Below are 5,983 nucleotides of genomic sequence, written 5' to 3' on the forward strand. Positions count from 1 at the left end.
TGAATCCCAAGTTCATGATAACATCCCTTCTCTTTATCCTACACTATCATAAGAGTAAAGAACACCAAAAAAAGCATTTATCTGAGGGTCCTAAATTAATTTGAATTACTTTCATCATCAATACTGAATAAGATTAAATATTAATTTTTGAATAGTTGTCAAAATACACAGATATATATCAAAATATCTAGAAATCCTCCTCTAGAAAGAGCTCCTCAACCAATGTTGCAGGGTTGTCTATGTAGTTCAGGTTGCCAACATTATTAGCTCAGCTCTGATTAGGTAAAACTGTCATGGCAAGGAACTGCAGGCCGATGGGCAAATACAAAGTAGGCTCCTCATGCAGGTGTAACAAAAAGAGTTAGAATTAGGTTCTTTCTTGGCCTCCTTCAGCCCTTTTAGCACTGGCTTGTCCAAGAACAAAGATGGAAAGTGTCTGATATCTGGCATTTATTCAGTAGCCTGTGCTGTGTTCCCAAGAAAGTCACACTTGTTTCAAGAGCTCATCTTTGAAGAGTGTGTACCTCTAACTCTGACTCACTAGGATGTGGCATGGGACTGTCGACCTTAAACTCATTTGACATTTGTCCTGGTGAAGGGTATCTGTGGCAGGAGCAAATGATACTCACCACGCATGAAACCAGGAAGTGGGCTCTGCTCTCACTATGTGGACCTTGCCATTCCTCGCTTGGTACAAGGCCACAATGTCAAGGTCTTGGTGGAGGGCGGCAGTGGGATGTGGGCTAGTAGAGGGTGGTGGGGAAACAGATCCGGGGTGGGGACTCCCCAGTTCACCAAACCACCACCACTGGACATGAACCTCTCCTCCCTGCACCTTGGGCTTTATGTCAACCAGAGGAGATCTGAGAGATCATGAAAGTATGACCTCACAAGCTTTCAGGGTGTGTCTCAAGGGGCCTCAGAAGAGGAAGGGAGAATTTTTCACACTTAGCCACCATAGTAGACTGAGAAGATAGATCCTCATCTGACAGACGTGGTCTATTCTCAGTGGAAGTAGCCCCCTTACAAAAAGATGAGCCCTGACTTCTGATCAGGGAAGTTCAGAATTCCACCTAGAGAGAGGAGTAGGAAGAATGTGAAAAACTGATTCTTTGGTGAAGGAGTTTCCCATATTCAGAAAGATTTATCCCAAAAGTTATGTTTCTTAGAGACAAAGATGTGTGGCTTTGAAAACCTTGTTGAATAAAGCGTTTATTGGGATTTAATGAACACAAAGAAAAGCTATTTTAACTACTATTCAAAGCCTTCTTTTTCTCCATGCCCAACCCTTACCATCTCTGCCAGCATATTTTCCCGGTCATCTCTCTCTTAACCTCCACCTTCCTCCCCACTATACATCCTGTGTATAGCCTCCTCTCTCTCTAACCACTTCCACTCTTCTCATCAAGTCTGCTAAGTAAAGGCTGTAGTTTCCCCACAGAGAAGCCTCCCTCCTCTCTGTTTCAGAGAGAGTATGAACTGTGCTTTTATTGTCCCTAATACAATTAGCAACTGACTGATTCCTGAGAGAAAAGTCCTATATTTAGGTAAACAATCAAATCAACCAAAAGCATCCATGTGACATGAAATTATGTGATTGACCTAATGCACCAACTCTTCATATCGTCAGAGGGAAGATTTTCTTATATCTTGGTTTCCCTTCCCACATACAACTGAGGAAGCACTCAAAGTACACTGACAGAGGGATTTACTAAAACATTTCTGAGAACTCCTGTCCCCACCTCAGTGATTTGTAAGTCTCTACTGTAATATCCTCAGATCAGCTTAGTCTCTAAGCAACTAGAAGGGTAGGTTTGCAAGGTACCCACTGCATTGCCATACCTCCTACCATGTCTCAAACATAATGGCACTTAGTAAATAAATGTTGAACTAAGGTGGAACTTAGCCCTTCAGGACATACCTGGACCTTCATCAGCTACAAGATCACATAATATCTGACATTGGCTCTAGTCAACACTATACATTGCTCAAGATTTTAGAAATTGGCCTACTCTAGTCAGAAGGGCCATTATTAAAAAGTCAAGAAGCAACAGATGCTGGTGAGGTTGGAGAGAAAAAGGAACACTTTTACACTGCTGGTGGGAATGTAAATTAGTTCAACCATTGTGGAAGACAGTAGAAGACAGTGTGGCAATTCCCCAAAGATCTAAAAGCATAAACACCATTTGACCCAGAAATCCCATTACTGGGTATATACCCAAAGGAATATAAATCATTCTATTCTAAAAATACATGCACACATACGTTTATTGCAGCACTATTCACAGTAACAAAGACATGGAATCAACCCAAATGCCCATCAATGACAGATTGGAGAAAGAAAATGTGGTACATATACACCATGTAATGGAATACTGTGCAGTCATCAAAAGGAATAAGATCATGTCCTTGGCAGGGACATGGATGGATCTAGAAGCCATTATCCTCAGCAAACTAACACAGGAACAGAAAAACACTGTGTGTTCTCACTTATAAGTGGGAGCTGAACAATGAGAACACATGTGGGAGAACAACACACACTGGTGCCCGTTGCAGGGGCAAGAGAAGGGAGAGCATCAGGAAAAATAGCTAATGGATGCTGGGCTTAATACCTAGGTGATGGGTTGATCTGTGCAGCAAGCCATCATGGCACACATTTACCTATGTAACAAACCTGCACATCCTGCACATGTACCCTGAAACTTAAAATAAAAGTTAAAGAAAAAAAAAAAGAAAAGAAAATCAATTGACCATAAATGTGCAGGTTTCGTTTCGGATTCTAAATTCCAAACGTTGATCTGTCTATTCTTATGCCAGTACCAAATCAAATTATATGAGAACTCTTTTCAGTCATGGTGCGCATTACCAGTTGTATATTGTCATAAAAGTTCAACGTAGAGAAGAAAAAAAAAAGAAATTGGTCCATTCATCCTCGAATACAAAGATAGTAGCAGAATTATTGCAGTCAATCTCTTTATTCGAAATCATTCATTCCCTTTTCTAATTTGCTATATAACAAGGAGGGAATATTGTCTTGAGAAGGCAATCTGGTAGAGTGAACAAGACATCACACTGGGACTAGGCACACCTGGGTTCTTCGCTTGAATGTTCTTTCCCTTCCTCAGCTTCTAATCTCAGTTCAATGTCTAAATTCAATTTAGATTATTGGAATAAACTGTCTAACGAAAAATTTCAAAGATTAGGCGAATCACAATATTCAAAAGCAAGGCAGATTTCAAAGGATTGCGTGATAACAAGACTTTCTGAACAGAAGATCACTTTCAACACAATAGACCCCTCTGCTGTAACAAAAGCAGCAGGCCTCTTTTTCCCCAAGTGGCTCCCTCTGAGAGTAAATGAGCAAATAAGATTATTCCTGTACTAGAATGGCGTGAACCAGGAGGCGGAGCTTGTGGTGAGCCGAGATGGTGCCGCTAAACTCCAGCCTGGGCGACAGAGCAAGACTCCATCTCAAAAAACAAACAAAAAGATTATTCCTGTACTATGCTTATTACCCGAGTGATGAAATAATCTGTACCCCAAACCCCTATGACACACAGTTTACCTGTAACAAGCTTGCACATGTACCCCTGAACCTAAACTAAAAGTTAAAAAAAGATGATCCCTAGTGTTGTACATGCAGTGAAGCTCTTCACCTCATCTGTGGGAGGCTAAATAATCCTCAGCCTATGCTCTGATACATACTGAGACTGGCGACATCATCACAGAATAGCAGTGGGATGAGGATTATTGTGTGACAACGATGACCATGTCATTTTAAACTAAACCCTTCCTGTTAATTAATGGAAGTGAAACCAAGTACCTAATGCAAAAAACAAGTATGCTCACTTTATAATCCCAATCGATATACTAGGTATTAAAGCTGGCAGGCAGCTTTCTGTGAAACTTCTTACTGAAGAACTGTACCCTCCTTGGTTATCCAGTGCTTATCATATGCTATTGCTTGTTTAGCTGCCTTGTTTTCCTACCGGGTTGCAAAATCTGGGAGAGCAGGGAAGACCATGTCTATTTTGCTCACCTTTGTGTCCTCAGTGCCTGACAGGTAACTGATGCTCCATAAACATTGCTGAATAAGTAAATGAATAAGTGCTTTATAGTAGTTTGAATAGTGCCCCTCCAAACTTCATGTCCATGTGCAACCTCAGAATGTGACTTTATTTGGAAATAGGGTCTTTGTAGATGTAATTAGTTAAGTTAACATGAGGTCAACTGGATTAGGGTAGGCCCTAAATCCAATATGACTGGTGTCCTTGAAGAAAAGGAGAAGACACACAAGATATACACTTGAAAGAAGGCCATGTGAATGTAGAGGCAGAGCTTGGAGCAATACAGTTACAAACCAAAGAACATTGAGGATTGCTGGGAGCCACCAGAAGCCAGAAAGAAGCAAGGAAGGATTCTTCTCTAGAGCCTTCAGAGGAGCATGGCATTCTGACACCTGAATTTCACATTTCTGTTCTCCACTACTGTGAGAGACTAAATTTCTGCTGTTATAATTTACCCAGTTTGCAGTAATTTGTTCCAATAGTCCTAAGAAACTACTTCATGGTTGAATTTTTTATAGAGTGTGCAAAACTGTGTTTTTATAGAGTGTGAAAAACTGTAAAATACATGTTTTACAACTTATTTTATAACTCATTAAGATGCTTTCCTTTGATGCATGTTTTGAGTTCTTTATAATTTTTGTAATATTGTCATTCCATCCTGATCTTTGACACTGTTTCACTGGCTTTCTAGGATGAAGGTCTGGCTGCCTGTTGGGAAGCCCAGCCCTGAGGGTACACCACTTAAACTCACCGACGCCCTCACTTCCCTACCTGTTCAATATAGTATTTTGGGAATGAAAGCTCTCTAACCACAAGTTCTTATTAAATTTATATAAGAAGAATTAAAGTTCAGGTCTGTTTGTCCATCTTTCTGTCCAAATTATAACAACAGAAATTTAGTCTCTCACAGTACCGGAGTGTTCTTAAATAGCATTTGCATGTTATCAAGCTAGGCAAACTTATACAAATTAAGGTGCATTTCAGAATGAAAGGTCTACCGAAAAAAAAAATTTAGTTATACCAGTAATATTCCCCAATGCTTCTAGTTTAGCGAACCAGATGATATGGCTCTTATAAACCTAATTTCCTGCCTTATTTGGTAGCCAAGTCATTGGAGAATTGGATGAAATATATCAAAATAAGAAGAAACGGAAATAGCCTAAGCCATGTGCTCTAAGTAGGTAATTTTAGATCTCTGAATCACATGCAAACAGATACTGAACCTAATCATACTTCATAACTTCATAAATTCTCCCCTTCATTCTTCTTTTGTTCTCTAATTCACCCATGAGCTCTTAATTAGAAATCTATGTTTAAAAATAATAGGACTCTTCCAAGGTGGATTTTTTTAATCCTAAAAATTACACTGGGGAAATCAAGGTTCATGAAGTTATGGTTAACCTTAACTATGATATGCTTTCTGAGATTTGAGTTACAGTGTGTGTGTATGTGTGCACACACATACTACAAAGTCAACATTTTAGTTTAGTATGTTTATGGAAGCATGTTTGTGAATAATGATAATAATAATCTTAGCATTTACAAAGCTTTGTATCAATTAATCCTCACCACAACCAAATTCCAGTCTTGGAAATGATTAAACTGATGCCCAGGGAATTTCAAGAAATTTACTTGGGGTCAAGAGGTGAAAGCCTGGACTCAAAAAGTCTGGTTCCTGGCCCAGGGCACTCCCTTTATACTTCAACAACTCCTCCAAAATCTGAGTTGATGTCTTATAGTTTTGTATAAGCAAATGTTTTAATGCCTTTGTTTGAAAGATTGGTTATCAAAAGCATGGGTGACTACAAATGAAATATACAAAGCATAGGATGCTGGAAAATTCGGTTTCCATCCAACTCTACCATGTATTTCATTAGTGACTATGGAGACATAAACCTTGCCACTTAATAACCCAG

Source organism: Chlorocebus sabaeus, chromosome 25, assembly GCF_047675955.1.
Source record: "Chlorocebus sabaeus isolate Y175 chromosome 25, mChlSab1.0.hap1, whole genome shotgun sequence".
Lineage (NCBI taxonomy): Eukaryota > Metazoa > Chordata > Mammalia > Primates > Cercopithecidae > Chlorocebus > Chlorocebus sabaeus.